This window comes from Lissotriton helveticus, chromosome 2_1, assembly GCF_964261635.1.
Source record: "Lissotriton helveticus chromosome 2_1, aLisHel1.1, whole genome shotgun sequence".
Taxonomy (NCBI): Eukaryota; Metazoa; Chordata; class Amphibia; order Caudata; family Salamandridae; genus Lissotriton; species Lissotriton helveticus.
The window spans coordinates 63,215,386-63,238,114 of NC_136059.1; the positions used below are offsets into that span (position 1 = coordinate 63,215,386).

Genomic DNA, 22,729 nt, shown 5'->3' on the forward strand with positions numbered 1-22,729 from the left:
GCACTGCTAACATCCTAAAATGATGAAAAACACTCTGACAGACTTTTCTAGAAAGACAAGCCAGTGAATGCCCTTGCAAACATGTGTTTTTTTCTCACTCTGCAAGGATCTAACTCTTGCAACAACTTCACTTTCTGCTTTAGACTTTTCTTACTATATGTACGTAAGAAATTACAAAACAAATCAATTGATTCCTGTCGCACACTACAAATACGACTACACTTCCAAGTGTACAATGGACCCTTAGTACGTCTCCCTAAAACTTCATCAGTTAACACCTCTTCTGGTTCTCTAGGCACAAGTTTCTCTTTTTCAATCAGACAACCGTCTTTCACTTCATACGCTCGACCACTGGTGTCAACTGCATGCACTAAATCATTCTCCTGGAAGTAACTCTTCTCATTAAAAAATGGCTCACAACTTAAACTGTGCATCCATTCTCTTGAAAAAACTTTACAAAAATGTGTCCGATTAATTACTGTTTTCCATCTACTGTTTGATTTGAAAACATCAATTGTCTTGTTAAGTGTCCTAATTCTATTGATTATTAAAATAAAAAAAAATTTCTTAACTTCAAAAGCCTGATCAACAATCTTCTCTACACTTTTCTTTTTCTTATAAAAAGCAGCTCTCTGTTTTCCTTTCCTAATGTTTTTTAACAAATTTAAAACCACCCTATTGCGAAACATTCGTTTACGAATGTCTCTAAACTGATTCTGCCTTCTATTCCGATACATATTATTCTCTCCTGCTCCAGTTGTAGGATTCTTTGAGGTTCTCTCCTTCCTTTTCAAATTTACTCTCTCATTCTCTTTTTCAACATGCTGTCCAACATATTTTTTTTGATGTACATATGTTCCGTATGAAAGATTTAGTTGTCTTACCAGGAGCTTGGTTCCTGTTTTTTGAAGTATTTGTTGTGGAAGAGTGCTGTAATTCCGTTGCTGTTTTTGTTTTTTGGCGGTTATGTTGTTTTCTTCTCCTTTCCCTTGAGGGCATGTTTGCTTACTCTTCAAATCTTGATTTCAATCTGTGTTAAAGAAAAAAATAGCACATTATAGACCACTATTACCAAACAACAAAGCAATGACAAAAAGCAAACGATCTATTCAGGGTTACAGATCAGGTGAGGATTCTCCTGGGGTGCACAAAAGGTGAGGCCTGTATTGAAGAGTATAGTGGAAGACAGCTCTGTCCACAGGTACAAAGAAGATGAGACCTGTGTCTAAGAGTCCAGTAGGGGATAGACTTCATGAAGTCTAGTCCACTGCACTCTTATACACAGGCTTCATCACCTATGCTTCCCAGGAAAGGCCTCTCTCCCACTACAGTCTTGAACATAGACCTCACGTCCTCTGTCCCTCTGGACATGTCTCACCTCATCTGCACAATCTACTTCCTAATCTCAGGTAACACAGGTGACATAATTGTGAAAAAGTCAATTTTTTTAATGTAATCATGCACACACAATTTATTCTTTCTCAAAAATGTAAAAAACATTAATTTGCCCCAAAAATCTTTCAGTAGTGTAATGAAATGCTTATACATATCACCTTTTCTCTGTTTTTTAAATTTTATTTAAAAAAAAGATTATGAGGCCTAAGCAGGACTGCTCATGTGATGAAGCCTGTCCAGGGGAGCACAAAATGTGAGGCTTGTGTGCAAGAGTGCAGTGGACAGGACTAAACTGGAGTAGTGTGCAAAAAAAAGATGAGTCTCATTTATAAAGCCCTGCGTCAGTTTTGCGCTACTGATGCGTCACTTTTTGTGACGCATTGGCGGCATAAAACATGTGCCTTGTTGCGCCATATTTAAAAAGTGACGCATGTAGGTAGATGCGTCACTTTTTAAACCTCTACACCACATTATACCTCTGTCAGGTGTAATGTACACAGAGGGGTCATTTCTCCACCAAAAGCCTCTTAATAGTGACGCAATGAAATCTATGAGATTTCACTGCGTCACTTTTAGGACACTGTTACATCAAAATCTTGCGCCTGCCTCACAGCAGATATAAGACTGAGGCAAACGCTTTCACATGCAGCTTTCCCCATGTGAAAGGATGCATTGCTGGAGTACAACCATTCCATTTCATTACTGAAAACTCACTATTTTACAAAGTACATTTCCTCTCTCTTGCAAACAATGCTACCAAGCATTACCAAAAAAAATAACACAAACCAACACCAAAGAAGCTCAGTGTGCTTCCTAATCTGAGGTAACACAGGTGACATGATTGTGAAAAGTTCAAATTTTTTTATGTAATCATGCACACACTATTTATTCTTTCTGAAAAATTTAGAATTCATTGATTAGTCCCAAAATCGATTTTTCAATAACATTTTAGAAACACAGTGCAGGTCCTACTATTTAAACTTTCTCAAAAATGTAAAACTCATTAATTTGCAGCAAAAATATTTTAGTAGTGTAATGAAAAGCTTATACATATGACCTTTTCATTGTTTTTCAAATGTTATTCTAAAAACAAATTATAAGGCCTAAGCAGGAATACTCATGTGATGAAGCCTGTCCAGGGGAGCACAAAAGGTGAGGCTTGTGTCCAAGAGTGCAGTGGACAGGACTAAACTGGAGTAGTGTGCAAAAAAAGATGAACCTCATTTATGAGGCCCTGCGTCAGTTTTGCACTGCTGATGCATCACTTTTTGTGACGCATCGGCGGCATAAAACATGTACCTTTTTGCACCATATTTAAAAAGTGACGCATGTAGGTAGATGCGTAATTTTTTAAACCTCTGCGCCACATTATACGTCTGTCAGGTGTAATGTACACAGAGGGGTCATTTCTCCGCAAAAAGCCTCGTAATAGTGACGCAGTGAAATCTATGAGAATTCACTGCGTCACTTTTAGGACACTGTTATATCAAAATCTTGCACCTGCCTCACAGCAGGCAGAAGACTGAGGCAAACGCTTTCACATAGGGCTTTCCCCATGTGATAGGATTCTGACACCTAAGCAGGAGTGCAGATGAGATGAAGCCTGTCCAGGGGAGCACAAAAGGTGAGGCTTGTGTCCAAGAGTGCAGTGGACAGGACTAAACTGGAGTAGTGTGCAAAAAAAGATGAACCTCATTTATGAGGTCCTGCGTCAGTTTTGCACTGCTAATGCGTCACTTTTTGTGACGCATCGGCGGCATAAAACATGTACCTTTTTACGCCATATTTAAAAAGTGACGCATGTAGGTAGATGCGTCACTTTTTAAACCTCTGTGCCACATTATACTTCTGTCAGGTGTAATGTACACAGAGGGGGCATTACCCCGCAAAAAGCCTCATAGTAGTGGCGCAGTAAAATCTATGAGATTTCACTGCATCACTTTTAGGACACTGTTACGTTAAAATCTTGCGCCTGCCTCACAGCAGGCGTAAGACTGAGGCAAACGCTTTCACATTCAGCTTTCCCCATGTGAAAGGATGCATTGCTGGAGTACAAGCATTCCGTTTCATTACTGAAAACTCACTATTTTACAAAATACATTTCCTCTCTCTTGCAAACAATGCTACCAAGCATTACCAAAAAAATGAAACAAACCAACAGCAAAGAAACTTAATATTTTATGAACAGAGCACAGATCCTATTTACAAGCATTCATTTTCACTACTAAAACCCATTGTTTTGCACTAAAATCGTTTTTCAATTAAAATTTTAGAAACACTGCACAGATCCTATATACAAGCATTCATTTTCACTACTGAAACCCATTGATTTGCACTAAAATCGTTTTTCAATTACCATTTTAGGAACACAACACAGGTCCTATGTGCTTCTTAATCTGAACTCTCTATCTATTATTCCTTCTACAAAATGTAAAAGCCATTCATTTTCCCCAAAATCGTTTTTGACATCACATTTAAGAAACACAGCACAGGTCCTATGTACAAGCATTCCATGTCACTACTGAAACTTCACAATTTTACAAAATACAATTCCTCTATGCAGTAAAAACTTTTTACCAAGCATTATCAAAAAGCATGACACAAAGCAACATTAAAAAAGCACAATTTGCTTCCAAATCTTCTCCATAGAGTATACAAGTCTCTATCTATATTAAATGAATTATAACTCACCTTTACAAATGCTTTAGGAGATTCAGAACAGTGTCAGATACACACACCAATATTTCTTTAGCAGACCAAAAGGTATGTTCTCCAGGCACTGCAACCATTAATGGCACAGACAACCTCTAATTCTACACACATATTGCTCATGGTAACCAATCAAAACTCTTCCCTCTATATTTTCAAACCAACACCCTTCCCCCTCTCAGCCCTTTCTACCTGTTACCATAGCAACTCCCTCCTCACTGAGCTCTCAGGTTTAGAAGTTTATTCTACAATGTTGCAAATCACCTCAGCAAGTATGTTAGACCTGCGAATACACCAGCTTATTTGGTGCAATGTTTCTTTAAATGACTTTTTTTAACCATTCCAATTACTTCTTACACAGAACACAACCATGCACCCTAACTTACAGTTTTCAACTATCTCAATCTACCAATCATTGCTTGTGATTCAAGAGCACTGAAACTCCACAGGTTTTTTTGCAAACTCCTACTGTTCCAACTGCCATTTTATTCCTACACTTCATCTGACTGCACCAGAACCTCCTCTCACCATGTATTCTGTCTGGATTATTGGACATAGCTATATCCACTGGGCTCAAAGGTATGCAGCTACCAGAAATTTTCACAACCTTGAGTTACCAAATGTGAACATTAAATGGATTGGCCAGAGAGGATTGAGATGTCACCAATTGATACCATTGGTGAAAACCTTTTTGCATTTGCCACACCCTAACCTCATAATTCTGCACTGTGGTGGAAATGACTTAGGCACTTTGACTGGGGTAGGTCTGGAAATGCTTTTAAAGGACACCTTTGAACAATTGATGGCACTTTTTCCTCAAACTGCCTTGGTATATTCCAATATATGCCAAAGACAGAAATGGAACTGGTCCAACCAATTTTGTCCACAATTTGAGAAAGCACGGAAACATGTGAATAAATCTGTTTCTGCTTACATGAGAGACTATGGAATGGGTTCAATATACAACAACAACTTGCGTTACAACATGCAAGATATCTACAGAGGAGATGGTGTGCACTTCTCAGATGAGGGGAATAGAATATTCCTCCTGAATTTAAGACTGTGCATTGGTACCTACTTGTAGGTACCTAAATCAGCCACAGAACCCAAAAGCTCTTTTCAGAGCTACCCTACCTCTGATCACTCCAAATGATTATCTTTTTCTTACTTTTTTCACTATTTTTCACCAAAGTACGCTCCCTGGTACGCTCCCCGGTTCGCGTACCGGGCGCTCCCCCCGCGAAAAATAAAAAATATTATTTTTTTCGCCTATATGGGCCTCCTAAGACCCCCTCAGAAAACCTAGAGGGTCAGGGAGTGCCTACCATGCCCCCTTATACCCATTCCCAACGTCGTTTGTCCTCCATTTTCTGTCTCAATTCTTCCGAAACACAAGATGGAGGACTCCCGTAGCGCTGCCGGTACGCGTACCGGGCGCGCACCGGAAGCGCTCCCAAAAAATATGAAAAGTTAATTTACATAAAAACCACTGGAGACACTTTCACCAAATATAGAATAGCTCATACTACATACCAATCCCTACCATTTTCCCAAATTTGGTGGAATTCCATTGAGCCATTTAGCCTGTAGACCTCTCTAAATATCCTGAGGTAAATTACTTCACAAAAACACATCTGAAGTGTTAGAATTGACAACCAATTAAAATGTTACTTTCATTTTCTACTATTATTTCATGACATTTGATTGGTTATGTACCTGAATATATATAAAGAAAGAGAGGGAAACACAGCCATTTTGACTACTACTTCCTGAAGTACATTTCAAGAGCATTTTCACTGACAACTTCAACTGCTTTCTCAAAGGTAAGTTATTATTTTGAAAACTGAAGTATGTTGTGCACTTTAAGTTAATTTGGAAAACTTTTTCTGATAGTTATATACTATCCCTCTGTAATAGTTATAGATTGAGATAGACTTCTCTGTTATAGTTATGGATGGAGTTAGGCTTGTCTTGTATAATTATGAATTTACTTAGGCTTCATCACATACACTTTTTTATATTTCTACTTCCAGTCTGATACCATACACTGCCCAAAGATAAATTCACTGTTAAAAAATCCAAACTACCTGTCGGAACTTAAACCCAACAGTGCCCTATCTCTACTGATATATTTATTTTTTATGCAAATTACAGCACGAAAATGGAAGGAGAGCAAAACATTTCCTTTGAAATTGTTATGGAGAGCAGCAATGAAGAAATTTTTGTACCCAATGATAACTTGGAATTCATGGATGAATCACGGGACTATGAACTACTTCAATGTGTAGAATCAGTAGATTTGCTGATTCAAAATGAGGACATTTCTGACAGTCAAATATTAGAAGTTCTATTTAATTTGGAAAAAGAATCTGAAAAATAAAATTATATTTAATAATTCTAAAATTGTTTGAGACATTATTCATTTTTATATGTAATTCTTAAACTAGTACCAAATTTATTATAATGTAAAGTCAGACTTATAGTATACTGTGCAACTTTTTTATGTTACATGGTAATTTTGCTCATAGATACTTCCTTTATCCCACTATATTATCTCCAATGTGTATTTGACATCTCTTTTTCATCTCCTGCCTCCATGTTCTTTCTGCTTTCCTGACAGACTATAGTATAGATTCCATATACCACAATAACTTCTGTAACAACATGACTCTGCATTGGTACCTACATGTTGGTACTTAAGTCACCCACACAACACAACAATTCTATTCAGAGCTACCCTACCTCTAAGCACTTTAAATTATAATTTTACTGTTTCACTGAGTTTTCCCCATGTGTGTGTGGGGGGGGAGGTGTGTGTGGAGGATGGTGGGGTGTGTCTGTGAGGTGTGTGTGTGTATGTGTCTGGGAGGGGGTGAGGTGTATAGGTGTATGTAGGTGTATGGGGTATGTGGGTGTGGGTGGGGGTGTGGGGGTGTAAGGTGTGTGTGTGGGTGTGGGTGTGTGGGGTGTTTGAGTGTAGGTGGAAATGTGGGTGTGTGAGGTGTGTGTGGGGGGGTGTGGGTGTGGGGGGTATGTGTGTAAGATATGTGTGTATGTGTGGGATGTGTGGGTGTGTCTGTGAGGTGTGGGTGTGTGTGTATGTGTGGGGGGGCGGAGGTGTGTCTGTGGGATGTGTGGGGTGTGTCTGTGAGGTATCTGTGTGTGCGTGTGTGTGTGTGTTGGGGGGTGGTGAGGTGTATGTATGAGTGTGGGTGTGTGGAATGTGTGGGTGTGGATGTGGATGTGTAAGGTGTCGGTGTCAGTGTGTGGGGTGTTTGAGTGTAGGTGGAAATGTGGGTGTGTGAGGTGTGTGTGGGGTGTGTGTGGGTGTGGGGGGTATGTGTGTAAGATATGTGTGTATGTGTGGGATGTGTGGGTGTGTCTGTGAGGTGTGGGTGTGTGTGTATGTGTGGGGCAGAGGTGTGTCTGTGGGATGTGTGGGGTGTGTCTGTGAGGTATCTGTGTGTGTGCGTGTGTGTGTGTGTGTTGGGGGGGTGGTGAGGTGTGTATATGAATGTGGGTGTGTGGAATGTGTGGGTGTGGGTGTGGATGTGTAAGGTGTCGGTGTGGGGGTGTGGGGTGTTTAGGTGTGGGTGGAGGTGTGCGTGTGTGAGGTGTGTGTGGGGAGTGTGTGGGTGTGGGGTTGTGTGCGTGTGGGTGTGTGTGGGATGTACTTGTAGGTACCTAAAACAGCCACAGAACCCAAAAACTCTTTTTAGAGCTACCCTACCTGTAATCACTCAAAATGATTATTTTACACTATTATTTTAACTATTTTTCACCAAAGTACGCTCCCCGGTACGCTCCCCGGTGCGCGTACCGGGCGGTCCCCCCGCGAAAACCGAAAAAAAAAATGTTTTTTTTTTACCCGAGGGATCCTTTTATGGCCCCCACATCAAACCTAGGGGGTCAGGGGGGGGGTCTACCCTGCCCCCTTTTGGTTATTTCCCCCTTTGTTTTTTGCCACCTCTTGTGTCTCGATCCTACCGAGACACAAGATGGCGGCCGCTGCGGACTGTTTCGAATGTTTACAGACACCCGAGAGCCAATCAGCTTTCCGTGCGCAAGTCGCGTGGCGCGCCCGGAGCGCTCCCCGGTGCGCGTACCGGGGCGCGGCTATAGATATATAAATTTTTTTGAACCTAAATTACTCAAAATCCTCTGGAGCACATATCTTGAGACATAGCAAAGGCACATCGGGCTACCAGTCCCTACAATTTTGCCAAGTTTGGTGAAAATCCATTCAGCCGTTCGAGCTAAAAGTGCGACCGACCGCCCTATGAAATTAACATGGGGAAAACACGTTTTGGGACCCCCCCTTTTATCTCGGCCCCCGCTTGACAAATCCCCCCAAACTTTCAGGGAAGGAGCGGAGAGCCGCGAGGCAAAGTTGCTGAAAAATTCAGGCAGATTCCTCAACCGGCGCCAAAGTTATTCCCAATAGAATGTTGCGATTTCCCTATGGAAATCAATCCTAACTATAACTACCTACTGGCGATCGCCAGTAGGTAATATACATACATATATAAACAAATATAATCTGCATATCTATATAAATACAAATATAAATGCATGCATACATATACATATATGCATACATATGCATGTTATTTACAAGAAAGTTTTAAAAACACTAATAAAAGCAAAGCTAAAAAGCCACCTCATTACAAACAGAATGGCTTTAACTTAAACGAGGGCATGATCTATTGCATTTTCAATGCTTGTTTACTTTGGTTCCATCAAGAAGGCATTCAGATGTGTCACACATTTGCCATAAATTCTGAATGTTAGCACTCTAGTTGCTCATTAGATCACTGTAGTAAAGCTACTGCTCACCAGGGAAGTCTGCTGCTAATCATACTTTCTATGGCAAAATGAACCCCCTCATTTTGTTCCTTTTTAAATTAAATGTTTTCAGAGTTACCACTTTATTCCAATCAAGATGGCTTCTGGTGTGCCATACCTTTGTAATAGGTAGGACTGTTAGCGCTCTAGTTGTTCTTTAGAACACTCTAGGAGGCTGCAGTAGAACACAAAGGAATCAACTGACAGTCTCTGTCCTTGTTGGATGTACATGTTTTACTGAGAATGTCAGACTTCATGCTCACATGACTGAGAAAGATAATGTGAATTTACAGAAAATATGCTTTCAGTTTAGCTTATAGATCCCCTTCCAAACCACTGTGGGAAAAGCATGAGATAATAGTTTTCTTTCAAACATGATTCATGATATCCCAGTAGAAGGCTTTTTCACATGGTAAAATCACCTTAGAACACACCACAATTCCTAAAACGAGTATGGTACCATCAACAAATGATTTATAATGCAACTAAAGTCCTAAAACCCTCTATTAACTACAATGCTTTTTAATGAGGTGCTATCATGTATATTGGTCCCAAGATGGCTGCCAACACTTCTTGGATGAAGTGCTGACAGCCAAACAGATCTCACGAGGAGATGTGTGGTTAGGGTCCGCCCAGATATATATGTGTTTTTGAAGTTAATTTTCATAAAACCACAGGAGCAATTTTCACCAAATATAGCAAAGGCACTGCTGTGTACCAGTCCCTACAATTTTGCCAAGTTTGGTGTAATTCCGTTCAGCGGTTCAGGCTGTAGCCTTGTCAGAACGTCCTATGGAAATTAACATGGGGAAAACACATTTTGGGACCCCCCTTTTTTTCAGCCCCCACTTCACAAATCCTCCCGAAACTTGCAGGGAAGGAGCGCAGTGGAGCTGGCCAAAATGTTGGAAAAGTACACGCAAATTCCTCAACCGGCGCCAAAGTTATTCCCAATAGAATGTTGTGGATTTCCTATGGTAGCTAGGTCCTAACTATATATACCTACTGGCTATCACCAGTAGGTAATATATATATATATATATATATATATATATATATATATATATAAATGCATATGTGTATGTATAGAAGTATAGATGTATATAGTGGAAAATAGTAAATATTAGATATTTTCAATTAGGACATTATTACATTATAATGGTGATGATTTACATAATATATATTTGTATATATGTATATATATATATAAATATGTGTATATTTAAACATGCACATATATATTTATATGTGGATGTTGATGTACACATATGTTGTAGTCTAGTATAGTACCCTTTCATGCAGGACCCACACTGTTTACGGATAACATATAATGTAGGTTGTTGGCAAACTGATTAGACTCATGGAAGCAATATCCTACTTTTCACCCAGTCACTTGTGCTTGCTTGTTTTGCTCACAGAGAGATACAGAGAAGAAGCAGTTGAGCGTGTTTACAATAACAATTTATTGTACCACAGTTCTTGTCATGTAAAATAAGTACGCTGCTACAACTGTAACAAAGTAGCAGAGATATAGAACCAGCAGTACAGTGAATAAAAGGGAATTATATTGTTCTACCATTTTTCAATAGTCATGAACACATACATGAATATGAAATGCATTTATAAAATAAAGTGCATACTCCTAAGATGCCTATGTACATGTAATGTAAGTATGCACTTTTATAGCGCGACTGTCACTCCAAGGAGCATCTTGGCGCTTGTAGCCCGTAGCCTAGGTGGAAGGCCGGAAAAGTCAGCTCACACATCCATCTCCTCTGAACAGAACGCTGTGTCTAAACCAGAGTCATACTGGCCGAGTCTGAAAGGTTGAAAATCCAAGTTTTCAGAGCCTTACGGAAATTCTTCTCAACAGAGATCAAGCGCAAGTTGGGAGGAAGTCTATTCCAAGCTTTTGCGCCCAGTGTTGCGAGAGATTTCCCTCCTCTAGTTGAGAGTTTGAATTTGGGGGTCTGCAACAAATTCATGTTGGCTGATCTTAGGGAGCGTGTTGGTGCATACTGTTTAAACCAGGGAAGGAAATATTTGGGTCCTTTTTGGTGATATGCCCTAAAGGTAATCACTAAGATTTTGAACAGAATGCGTTTGTGAATGGGTAGCCAGTGTAGGGTCTTGAGGGCGGCCGAGGCAGATGACCTCCTCGGCCATTTTAGGACCAGACGGGCAGCAGCATTTTGGACAACCTGCAACCTATGCAGGACGGATCGATTTGATCCTGCATATAAGCTGTTGCAGTAGTCCAAGCGAGATGTTACAAGTGCTACTGTCACCGTCTTCCTGGCTGTCAGAGGGAGAAAATCAAAAAACTTTCTAAGCCCTCTGATGATATTAAAACAGGACCCTGCCACTGCCCCTGCTTGCTGTTTGAAAGATAGGGCACTGTCAAACCTGATCCCTAAGTTGCGGGCCGTGGTGATGGTATCCGGAGGGGACTCCACCCCCAGTGGCCACCATAAGCTAGGGGAAAAGGGGTTTTGGGGGCCGAAGGGTATGATTTCGGTCTTCCCGGCATTACACTTTAGATGATTGTCCCGCATCCAAATGAAAATTGCGGTAAGGCAGGCTTTTAGATTTTCCTCTGCTTTTCCATTTTCCCTGTCTAGCACTAGAATGAGCTGAGTATCGTCAGCGTATGATATAGTACTGATGTTAAAAGACGAAATCAGCTCAATCAAGGGGATCATGTATACGTTAAACAGTACCGGGCTTAAACTGGAGCCCTGCGGTACCCCTGTTTGTGTGACTTTTTCCTCAGAGCGGTGATCTCCTAACACCGTGACCTGTCTACGATGGTCGAGGAAATTCTTCAGCCAGTCCAACACGGTGCCTCCAATCCTAGCTGCCCTCAGTCGCCTGATTAGTATTGGGTGGGACACCGTATCGAAGGCCGCCGATAGATCAAGTAGGATAAGGATGGCCTTCTTCCCTTGATCCATGGCGGTCTTCAGTGTCTCCACGGTGTACAGAAGGGCGGATTCCGTTGAGTGTGAGGCCCGAAACCCAGATTGATTAGGGTGCAGGATATCCTCTTCCTCCAGGAATTTAGTCAACTGTTTATTCGCCACCCTTTCAGTCATTTTAAAAAGCATCGGGAGCAGGGAAATTGGGCGGAGGTTGGAGAGTGTTGATGGGTCTGGCAGAGATTTTTTTTGCAGGGGTTTAACTGCCGCCAATTTCCATTCCGAGGGAATCTCAGCAGAGGATAGAGATGAATTTATAATGTCATTTATGATGGGGTTAACTGTGTCTACTAGGGCATGTAGCATCATAGGGGGGCAGGGGTCAAAGGGAGAACCAGATTTAGTGGACAGGATCAGTTGACGTGAGTCTTCTAAACTAATAGGCAGGAAATCACTGAATTGTGCTACTCCAGGGGCAATTTCAAGGTCCTCTGCTGCCATGACAGCGGGCTGTACATGTACCTAAATGTACCTAACATGTGTGTGGGTGCGAAGTCTAAGAAGTCTAAGAGTCTAAGTCTAAGAGCCAAGAATCCCTCTAGGATTTAATCAATCCCCCATACCTGAATATTGAGAGTGTGGGACTTTGACCTGGACTTGAGTTGGACACCCTGCAAGGGATCGTCAGACCACTGTTAGCTGGAGTGATGGCATGCCGTAGCCGCAGCGTCTCTGGTCAGTGTGTGGGTCTTGAAGTCTCTGTTTCCTCCAGCTTACTGATAACAAGAGGTGCTGTATTTATACAGTCTATGTGCGTATGTTCCCCATTGGTCAGTGTGAGGATGACGTTGGGGATTATACCTGGTGCGTTGATGGGAGAGGTGAAGTGTACCCCCTAGAAAGTGTACTCATAAATTATTCATATGTGCTAAGGATGACGTCTTAGAAATATCGATTGAGAAAAACCCACCCTCGGCATGGAACTAGGTGAAAGTTTAGTCCATAAAGGTTACAGTCCTTATAAGGCGTTATGTCCATACAAAGCAGTCTGTCCTTATTTAGAGTTATGTCCTTTTAAGGCTCGTTCATATGAAATGACAGCGAGATGATGTAGGGAAAGTGTACGATGTTCCCTAGACCTATATCGGGGTACCGAATTACAGAGATGAAATATAACAATATAAATGTCAAAAAAATATTCATTAGAATGTATAATATAATATTCTTTTTTTTAATGTACTAACATAACAAAATAAACAAAAAACAAAATGTGTATCAAGGCCGGGGAGCCTGCCGAAGCACATCACAGCTTGGAATGAAGAATTAAACATTGGAGAATAACCTTTGGATTGCTGTGTCGTTTTTCTGGTCGAGCGACTGTCGGAGACCTGAAGTGGTAGAGTATATATATATATGTATATATATATATACATATATATATATATTTTCATTCAAAGGCTCAGCATTTAGAAAATCACTCAACAGCGTTTCAGGTTGCACCTCATTTATTGGCATACCGAGGGTGGCTTCACATCCGTAATTTAAACTTGCTTGCCAACGCGTTTCTGAGCTGTCTGCTCCTTCGTCCTGGGCTACGGCAATTCGGTGTTTGTAATTGTTCACAGTCCTTTGCCTCAGCTGTCTTTAGTAGTGTCAGTTGCAGGCGTGTCAGCTTTGTAGCTGAGAATGTTGGGCATTGTAGTTCTGTATATTTAAAACACCCACAGTGGGTTCCGTTTTGTCACAAAATTTGAGCAAGATCACAGTAGTTGAATCCAGCACCACTGTGATAATTAAGGCACTCCAGTGGGCCCCAGTCTGTGACTCCACCTTCGCATTTTCGCCAAACGCTGTGCCGTATATTTGACTCTTGGATAGTCCTGGTCTGACGGCCCCTTTCTCCAGCGGCTCCCTCCTTCATTACATCAAGGTGGTGCTTTTCCCATGACGAAGCTGTCGTGTTAAAATTGTTTTCATTCAAAGGCTCAGCATTTAGAAAATCACTCGACAGCGTTTCAGGTTGCACCTCATTTATTGGCATACCGAGGGTGGCTTCACATCCGTAATTTAAACTTGCTTGCCAACGCGTTTCTGAGCTGTCTGCTCCTTCGTCCTGGGCTACGGCAATTCGGTGTTTGTAATTGTTCACAGTCCTTTGCCTCAGCTGTCTTTAGTAGTGTCAGTTGCAGGCGTGTCAGCTTTGTAGCTGAGAATGTTGGGACATGTAGTTCTGTATATTTAAAACACCCACAGTGGGTTCCGTTTTGTCGCAAAATTTGAGCAAGATCACAGTAGCACCACCGTGATAATTAAAGAACTCCAGTGTGCCCCAGTCTGTGACTCCACCTTCGCATTTTCGCCAAACGCTGCGCCGTATATTTGACTCTTGGATAGTCCTGGTCTGACGGCCCCTTTCTCCAGCGGCTCCCTCCTTCATTACATCAAGGTGGTGCTTTTCCCACGACGAAGCTGTCGTGTTAAAATTGTTTTCATTCAAAGGCTCAGCATTTAGAAAATCACTCGACAGCATTTCAGGTTGCACCTCATTTATTGGCATACCGAGGGTGGCTTCACATCCGTAATTTAAACTTGCTTGCCAACGCGTTTCTGAGCTGTCTGCTCCTTCGCCTTGGGCTACGGCAATTCGGTGTTTGTAATTGTTCACAGTCCTTTGCCTCAGCTGTCTTTAGTAGTGTAAGTTACAGGCGTGCCAGCTTTGTAGCAGAGAATGTTGGGACATGTAGTTCTGTATATTTAAAACACCCACAGTGGGTTCCGTTTTGTCGCAAAATTTGAGCAAGATCACAGTAGTTGAATCCAGCACCACTGTGATAATTAAAGCACTCCAGTGTGCCCCAGTCTGTGACTTCACCTTCGCATTTTCGCCAAACGCTGCGCCATATATTTGACTCTTGGATAGTCCTGGTCTGATGGCCCCTTTCTCCAGCGGCTCCCTCCTTCATTACATCAAGGTGGTGCTTTTCCCACGACGAAGCTGTCGTGTTAAAATTGTTTTCATTCAAAGGCTCAGCATTTAGAAAATCACTCGACAGCGTTTCAGGTTGCACCTCATTTATTGGCATACCGAGGGTGGCTTCACATCCGTAATTTAAACTTGCTTGCCAACGCGTTTCTGAGCTGTCTGCTCCTTCGTCCTGGGCTACGGCAATTCGGTGTTTGTAATTGTTCACAGTCCTTTGCCTCAGCTGTCTTTAGTAGTGTCAGTTGCAGGCGTGTCAGCTTTGTAGCTGAGAATGTTGGGACATGTAGTTCTGTATATTTAAAACACCCACAGTGGGTTCCGTTTTGTCGCAAAATTTGAGCAAGATCACAGTAGTTGAATCCAGCACCACTGTGATAATTAAAGCACTCCAGTGTGCCCCAGTCTGTGACTCCACCTTCGCATTTTCGCCAAACGCTGCGCCGTATATTTGACTCTTGGATAGTCCTGGTCTGACGGCCCCTTTGTCCAGCGGCTCCCTCCTTCATTACATCAAGGTGGTGCTTTTCCCACGACGAAGCTGTCGTGTTAAAATTGTTTTCATTCAAAGGCTCAGCATTTAGAAAATCACTCGACAGCGTTTCAGGTTGCACCTCATTTATTGGCATACCGAGGGTGGCTTCACATCCGTAATTTAAACTTGCTTGCCAACGCGTTTCTGAGCTGTCTGCTCCTTCGTCCTGGGCTACGGCAATTCGGTGTTTGTAATTGTTCACAGTCCTTTGCCTCAGCTGTCTTTAGTAGTGTCAGTTGCAGGCGTGTCAGCTTTGTAGCTGAGAATGTTGGGACATGTAGTTCTGTATATTTAAAACACCCACAGTGGGTTCCGTTTTGTCACAAAATTTGAGCAAGATCACAGTAGTTGAATCCAGCACCACTGTGATAATTAAAGCACTCCAGTGTGCCCCAGTCTGTGACTTCACCTTCGCATTTTCGCCAAACGCTGCGCCGTATATTTGACTCTTGGATAGTCCTGGTCTGATGGCCCCTTTCTCCAGCGGCTCCCTCCTTCATTACATCAAGGTGGTGCTTTTCCCACGACGAAGCTGTCGTGTTAAAATTGTTTTCATTCAAAGGCTCAGCATTTAGAAAATCACTCGACAGCGTTTCAGGTTGCACCTCATTTATTGGCATACCGAGGGTGGCTTCACATCCGTAATTTAAACTTGCTTGCCAACGCGTTTCTGAGCTGTCTGCTCCTTCGTCCTGGGCTACGGCAATTCTGTGTTTGTAATTGTTCACAGTCCTTTGCCTCAGCTGTCTTTAGTAGTGTCAGTTGCAGGCGTGTCAGCTTTGTAGCTGAGAATGTTGGGACATGTAGTTCTGTATATTTAAAACACCCACAGTGGGTTCCGTTTTGTCGCAAAATTTGAGCAAGATCACAGTAGTTGAATCCAGCACCACTGTGATAATTAAAGCACTCCAGTGTGCCCCAGTCTGTGACTCCACCTTCGCATTTTCGCCAAACGCTGCGCCGTATATTTGACTCTTGGATAGTCCTGGTCTGACGGCCCCTTTCTCCAGCGGCTCCCTCCTTCATTACATCAAGGTGGTGCTTTTCCCACGACGAAGCTGTCGTGTTAAAATTGTTTTCATTCAAAGGCTCAGCATTTAGAAAATCACTCGACAGCGTTTCAGGTTGCACCTCATTTATTTGCATACCGAGGGTGGCTTCACATCCGTAATTTAAACTTGCTTGCCAACACGTTTCTGAGCTGTCTGCTCCTTCGTCCTGGGCTACGGCAATTCGGTGTTTGTAATTGTTCACAGTCCTTTGCCTCAGCTGTCTTTAGTAGTGTCAGTTGCAGGCGTGTCAGCTTTGTAGCTGAGAATGTTGGGACATGTAGTTCTGTATATTTAAAACACCCACAGTGGGTTCCGTTTTGTCGCAAAATTTGAGCAAGATCACAGTAGTTGAATCCAGCACCACTGTGATAATTAAAGCACTCCAGTGTGCCCCAGTCTGTGACTCCACCTTCGCATTTTCGCCAAACGCTGCGCCGTATATTTGACTCTTGGATAGTCCTGGTCTGACGGCCCCTTTCTCCAGCGGCTCCCTCCTTCATTACATCAAGGTGGTGCTTTTCCCACGACGAAGCTGTCGTGTTAAAATTGTTTTCATTCAAAGGCTCAGCATTTAGAAAATCACTCGACAGCGTTTCAGGTTGCACCTCATTTATTGGCATACCGAGGGTGGCTTCACATCCGTAATTTAACTTGCTTGCCAACGCGTTTCTGAGCTGTCTGCTCCTTCGTCCTGGGCTACGGCAATTCGGTGTTTGTAATTGTTCACAGTCCTTTGCCTCAGCTGTCTTTAGTAGTGTCAGTTGCAGGCGTGTCAGCTTTGTAGCTGAGAATGTTGGGACATGTAGTTCTGTATATTTAAAACACCCACAGTGGTTTCCGTTTTGTCGCAAAATTTGAGCAAGATCACAGTAGTTGAATCCAGCACCACTGTGATAATTAAAGCACTCCAGTGTGCCCCAGTCTGTGACTCCACCTTCGCATTTTCGCCAAACGCTGCGCCGTATATTTGACTCTTGGATATATATATATATATGTATGTCACCTACTGGCGGTCACCGGTAGGTAGTTCTAGTTAGGACCTCGTTTCTATAGGAAAAGCGTTTCTTGTTTTCTCAATATCTTTGGTGCTGGATGCCGAATCTCCGCGAAAATTTCAAAACAGTGGCCCGCTCCGGTCAGCTCCTGTCCTGAAAGTTTTGGGGTGATTCCACAAGCGGGGCTGAGAAAAAAAGGGGGATCCCAAAACATGTTTTTCCCATGTACTTTTCCATAAGAAGATTTAGACACAGCTACAACCCAAACTGCTGTACGGAATTACACCAAATTTGGCAAAAAGGTATATCTTGTTTCAGCAAGAGCCCTTTTTGTTAAATGGTGTAAATCCATTGAGTATTTCCTGAGAAATTTGAAAAAGAAGAAGTTTTGATATCTAGGGACGCAGCGGAGTCACGTCCCCTCCCCAGCACGAGCTTCACTGTGAATGACTCGGTAGAACTGAATCACAAGAAAACAGTAAAACAAAGGTGAAAAAAAAGAAACGGGAGCAGGGTAGAAGCACCCTGACCCCCTAGACCTGCTCAAGGGGTCCCACAAGGACCTCCAGGGCCAAGATAAAGCATTTTTTTAAAACATTTTGGCAAAATTTGCACTGGGGTCGTGAATACCGCCAAATTATTTTTAATAAATGAAGGGTGGACTCCCGCTCTTCGTTTAATTGAGGTCCTTGTGTGGGCAAGGTCCTGTGAGCATTGCAAAAAATATGAGCGGGGTCGGCAGGGGTCCCTGCAGCCCCGAGGACTGCTACCTCCCCGTGGGTATGTGTGTAATATGCAGGATGGCACGTGGCCCTCCGGCAGCCCCGGGGACTGCCACCTCCCCGGGGCACTAAAAATTTAAAATGGGGTTTCCGTTATGGGCCCCCCAGCCCCAGGGACCACCACCTCTCTAGGGCTATTTTCATGAAGGGAGGAGGGCCACCCTTCTGGAGCCCTCAATGGCCCTGGGGACCACCACCCCCAGGGCCCACCACGGGACACTGCGGTTTGCTATGGCAGGGTGGGATCCACTTCTAGCCCCGGGGACCCCATCCCTCAGGCCTAGCCCTATCCATTGGGGACCATGGGGGGAGCCCCAATGCCACCATGGTCCCGCCGGCTCCCCGTGTCCTGCGGGAGCCGGCGTTGCTTTTCCACATGGGGAGCTGCTGACATGCAGCTCCCGCCCTGTCACTGCAAACCCTGCTTTGGATTTTGGAAGCGAGAGAAGTGAAACCTGCTCTCTCTTCCAAAATACAAAGCAGATAGTTTTTCAAAAAGGGGTTCATGTCAGCAGCTCCGCAGGTGAAAAAGCAATGCCTGCTCCTGCAGGACGCGGGGAGCCAGCGGGACAATGGAGGCATTGGGGCTCCCCCATGCTCCCCAACAGATAGGGCCGGCCCCGAGGGATGGGATTCCCGGGGCTAGAAGTGGGCCATGCAGCCACCCTGCCCCCAAAAATGAAATAAGATAAACTCCGACCCCGGGTGATGGGGTCCTCGGGGCCAATAGAGGCCTCAGGAGGGGGGCCACGCAGCCCAACTCGTTAAAAAATATAATATATGAGGCCATGCCCCGGGGGATAGGGTCCCCTGGGCCAGAGTTGGCCACAGGAGGGGGGGCCCACGTTGTCCCCTACTCGTTCATATATATCTTTTTTTTTAAAAGGGGTCAGACCCTGGGGATGGGTTCCCCAAGGCCCAACAAAATAAAAAAGAAGGGGGGCCACACAGCCCCCTTCTAAAAACAAATGTTTTAAAAAGACCGGCAATTGCAAAAAACAACAAGTGATGGACTGAATGTGGATCAATGTCACACACTCCCCCAGTCAAAAGATCTGGGCCCAAATCCATCGTTTTTTTGCACTCCACACCACCCTGGGTCAGATAATGGCTTTATGCAAATCAGCTCTGACCCTGTTGCCCCATGGGAACAGTCCAGTCCGAACTACAACAGCCATATCTTTCCCAGACCGGAATCAAGCATCCGAGGACCGGACCGGTTTCGAGGTAACACCTCTCTTCAGCCCGGCTAGCTTGACTCCAAGTTTTTTAAAAAGACCGGCATCATGCCGGAGGCCCCTCCCCCTCCCAGCAACACTCTGCAATCACGCCCTGTGGCGCATTTTAAGTTGGGGAATTAATTCCCCTTCAATACTGGGGGTCCCTGGGGGCCAACTAGCCCACTAGGTACCTCCATTATGAGCTACAGGGCTGCCTTGCAGAGAGGTGGTCTGAGACCACGCCCCTTTTTTACACCTCTCTGATATACAGCTCTGTGGCGCTTAGTGGAGGTACCTGTTGGGCTAGTTGGACCTCAGGGACCCTCAGGACTCAAGGGGATTTAATCCTTACTTTACAATGCACAAGGGGGCGCATTTGCACAGTGGTGCAGGGAAGGGGCATGGCCTGATTTGACAAGTGTGCAAACGCGCCCTGCGGCGCATTTTAAGTTGGATGATTAAGTCCCCTTCAATCTTAAGGGTGCTTGGGGGCCAACTAGCACAACTAGGGCCAGATGTAGGTAATCCCAGATTACCGATTCTTAAATACCGATTCATACCGATTTGGTATTTAAGAACTGGCAATCGGGATGTAGGTAATTTTACCGATTTAATTACCGAATCGGTATGATTCGGTAATTACCGAATCGGTATTTACAGATTCGGTAATTGGCATTCATTCCTATGGGCCTCGAGGCCCACAGGAATAAATGTCAATTACCGAACCGGTATTTGCCTTCCTACATCTGGCCCCCAGTCCCAAGGAGGTGCATTGCAGAGTGGTGGTCTAAGGCCATGCCCCCTTTTTATACCACTATGCAACACAGCTCTGTGGCTCTTACTGGAGGTAGCTGGCGGGCTAGTTAGCCCTCAAGGACCCTCAGGATTCAAGGAATTTAATCACCCAACTTAAAATGATCCACAGGGCCCATTGCACACTTGTCACATCATGTTCCACTCCCTCCCTGCACCACAGTGTAAACGTGGCACGTTTTAAGTTGGGGGAGTAATTCCCCTTCAATCCTGAGGGTCCCTGGAGGCCAACTAGTCCACCAGGTACCTCTTGTAAATGCCACAGGGCTGTGTTGCAGAAAGGTGCTCCGAAGCCACGCCCTTTTTTCTACCACCCTGCAAACTTGGCTTCTGTTGCACTGCTGGTGGGGCAATGAGGTCCTCTTGTGTCCTGAGGACCTCAAGACACAAATGGACTTCATCCTCTGAGCAGCCAGAAACCACGTTTGCAGCGTATTGTAAAAAGGGGCATGTCCTCAGAACACCTCTCTGAAACACAGGTCTGTGGCGCTTACTGGATGTACCTGTGGGCTATTTGGCCACCAGGGACCTTCAGAATTCAAGGAGACTTAATAGGGATGTCATAGTTAGAAATTAGCATTTAAAAAACCATTGAAATTCACTGAAAAAAACATAGGTTTAAGGTACGTTATAGTTGAAAATTAGCATTTAAAAAACCTTAGAAATTCACTGAATAAACCATAGGTTTCAGGTTTGTTATAGTTAGAAATTATCATTTAAAACATCTTAGAAATTCACTGAAAAAACTATAGGTTTCAGGGACGTTATAGTTAGCTGGACATATCACTCTTACAAAAGCATAGAAATTCGTCTGTTATTGTTAGCTCAGCTAACTATAACTCACGCACCCGCAATGCACTGCTTATGACATCACATATTACATCATTCATGGGATGGTCAGTTATATCACTGATGACATCTCAAATGACATCACTGATAATATCACTGATGCCATCATCGAGTGACTGTGTATTTCTGTAAAGTTTATATATGTTTTATATACAATCCAAGGTGTATTGACGAATGAATGGGTGTATAAGTATCTGGATGGAGGATTTAGTAGGTGCGTGACTGACTGTATAAGTGAGTGATTAAATGTGTCTTACTGAATGCATGGGTTAGTGACTATACTGTGTGAATGTGTGGAACAGCTAAATTAAATTAAAAATTATATTTAGGTTTAGTGACACATACACAAGTATAATCTACCAGTCTCCACTCCACCAAGGATTCCTGTAAAGCTTTCAGGATGTTGGCTCAAATTACCTTCAGGATATAAGTTCAGATGACCTTTTGCTCACATGGAAAAAGTTGTAAGGGGGGCAAGGTAAACCACCAAAAGTTATATGGGCCTCCAGGTGGCGCTTGGAAGCAAGGTAAATCACTCATCCCCACATGTCCACACATGTCGTTCCATAGCTTCCTAATTTCCTCCAGTGTGCTCAAGTTATTTTCTACAGCATTAACTCTGTCAACTATTTTGGTCCATGTTTGCATGTTTGGAGCTCTGGCTATAGTTTGTGCTTAGGCTTGAAACAATTGTGGCTCTGCTCTAAGAATTTCATCCACCATTACTGACAATTCCCCTTCTGAAAGATTATTTCTCCTCCCTGCCATTACAAATAAAACAAAAATTAAATAAATGTTATGACCCATAAGAATATGAATGAAAGAATGGTTAAGGGAAAAGAAATAGAGAAAGCTAAAGAATAAACTTGACATAACTGGCAAAAGTTCAGCTTGAAAATGTTGTGGGATGGCAAAAGATCATGGTCTGAAATGGAATGAGTTTTATTGTGTGTTATGTAGGTGAAGACAAGTAGGAAAATACATCAGGTGTGTGATGCAGGCATCTATCCAAAAACCACAAGAATAGCCCAATTTTGAATGGATCCTGTGACAGCATCACTCTGTCGGCAATCTGCCACTAGATCACTGCCAGAACAACTGTGAAATCTAAATAGGTTTGGTGCAATCCCGCCGCTGTGACATAGATGGAGTAATGCTACCCAGCAGAGAAGTCCGCAGTGTCGAAACCAGTGAACCATTTATGTGACAGAAAACACTCTGTCAATGAGGATGATAGTTTAGCATCTTAATACTGTTGACGCAACTCCAACAGCTAGACGGAATACTTGTAAACTAAGCTGTGGACGGATGACAGAAGTACCACCATGATCTAAGTCAGGCCCTAACATCTTTTTGGTGCATTTTTATTTTTGCCCTGCAGGTTATACTTTTATTCTTCATGTTTGCAAACATCCTATTTTTTTTCATGTAAGGGTAACACACCAAGGGTTTTAGCAGTTTGTGGCAACGGAGATAGTGTGACCATGTATTATAAAAATTAAGGACAACTGCTGTGCATTATAAGAATATTGAAAGTCGACTCAGGGTTCCATGACTTTATAAAGCAATTCAGCATTTGGCCTTGTCCCTCTATATGGTCACATAACTCCTTTGTGACTTGTAATTTCCTTATAAT

The 22,729-nt window shown here is 43.2% G+C and overlaps 1 protein-coding gene across 1 annotated transcript in view; it reads right to left on the reverse strand.

Annotated features, from left to right (window-relative positions):
* The window catches only part of LOC144817709 (long-chain-fatty-acid--CoA ligase ACSBG2-like), a 443,613-nt gene that overhangs the window by 218,655 nt on the left and 202,229 nt on the right, over positions 1-22,729 (reverse strand). The gene's annotated exons all lie outside the window — the stretch shown is intronic.